We start from the raw sequence: 1,679 nt of genomic DNA, 5'->3' as shown, positions 1-1,679 counted from the left end.
CCACCAATTTATAAATGTCTTGCGTCTCAGTTGCAGCATTCGGTATACTGTTCTTGTTTGCTACCAATTACAAACACATTATTGCACTTTACTAGCCTGAAAATGAATACTCATTATTTGGAATCATTGTTACATCTTACCCTTTATTGGTAAAGAATTTACATATCTGCAGCAGGATTAACATAAGAGAAAAAGAATCTGTGCTCTCCCAGGTGTGGAGTCTCTTCAAGACTCCGCACCAATATAGAAGCATCAAGAAATATGGGCCAATAGGCCCTCTGCAGTTACTTCCATTCTTCCCTTTAACTTACCCAATATTTTACCCATTGTTTCGTGTTCTGTCTTGTGTTGAAAGTATGTTTTCAACTCATCTAAAACTGTTGTAACATATCACCTCACCCAAATGCAGGCATATAAAAAGAAAGCCGTTTAAATTATAGCATAGTAGAACTCTGTTTAGTGTTTGCAGGTTATAGTTGTGTGTGTGTAAACTAAAGTCTTTGAAAATGTAATAAGTTGTTACGAAACGCGTTCAAGTGTCGCGTCAGACTAGAAATAAAAATGAATTTTGGAGAATTGATTTTTCAATTACCATCGACAGTGAAAAGAAACATAATAAATATTGAGAAAATTCGTGTTAGAATTATAAATCTTACTTTTTCGGTCATATTTAATAATATATGTTTACAAGAAAGTCTGCTACCAATATATATATATATATATATATATATATATATATATATATATATATATATATATATATATATATATATATATATATATATATATATATATATATATATAAAATATATATATATATATATATATATATATATATATATATATATATATATTTATTTATATATATGTAGTAGATGTGAGGGTACCACCTCTGGTGCCAATGTGGGGACCCATAGCCTCGGAGAAGAAAATAAAAAGTATTCAGAGGAGACCTTGTGGTTTCTCACTGAACACTAATATTATCTTCTCCTACCACCCCCATTCTTTTGTATGTACACATATATATTTACTTTATTTGAACTTTGTTACAAAAAAGGAGTTACATATGGGTTACAAAGATGGTTATCATAGGTTGTCGAGTTCTTCCAGCTCCTCAAATGGCGGGCAGGAACCCTGGATGCAGTGCGCATTTCCCCTCTGTATCGCCACACTGAGGCGCTGGAAAAGAAAGCTTGCAGCTCTTGGGTCCCTTGTTGTTTCAATGAGCCTAGAACCCAGTTCCTTCAAAAAACTGGTAGCACTTTTACCCCAGGCGCCGAGTGTCTCAGAAGCAATGGGGACAAAATTGTAGTGGTGATCCAGTTCTCTATACTTACGGGATTTGGCTGCTTCCCTGTGGGTGGCAGCGCCACCTGGTTGTGCAACACTGAGGTTAATGTAGGTGTTAGCCAGGGTTGATACGCACGTGTAGTCCCATACCAACTGCTTGCCATTCTTCCAGGGGTTCACTGTGATACCATCTGGGCGACCAATAAGAGCATCAGAGTTACGGGGCGTTAGGTAACGGGGCTATCTTTCAGCTGGGCATCCAGCTGTGGTGAGGCTCCTCTTGATGATGTCGTTAACTTCACTGTGCCTCGAGTGCCATCCCCCTGTGCTTTGGCAGAGTAGGCCATGGTGGCCGTACCTGTCAGCCACCACCTCGCTGCAAATACACC

This window comes from Procambarus clarkii, chromosome 31 (genome assembly GCF_040958095.1).
Source record: "Procambarus clarkii isolate CNS0578487 chromosome 31, FALCON_Pclarkii_2.0, whole genome shotgun sequence".
NCBI lineage: Eukaryota > Metazoa > Arthropoda > Malacostraca > Decapoda > Cambaridae > Procambarus > Procambarus clarkii.
The sequence above is the reverse complement of the archived record's forward strand: the minus strand, read 5'-3'. Positions refer to the sequence as shown.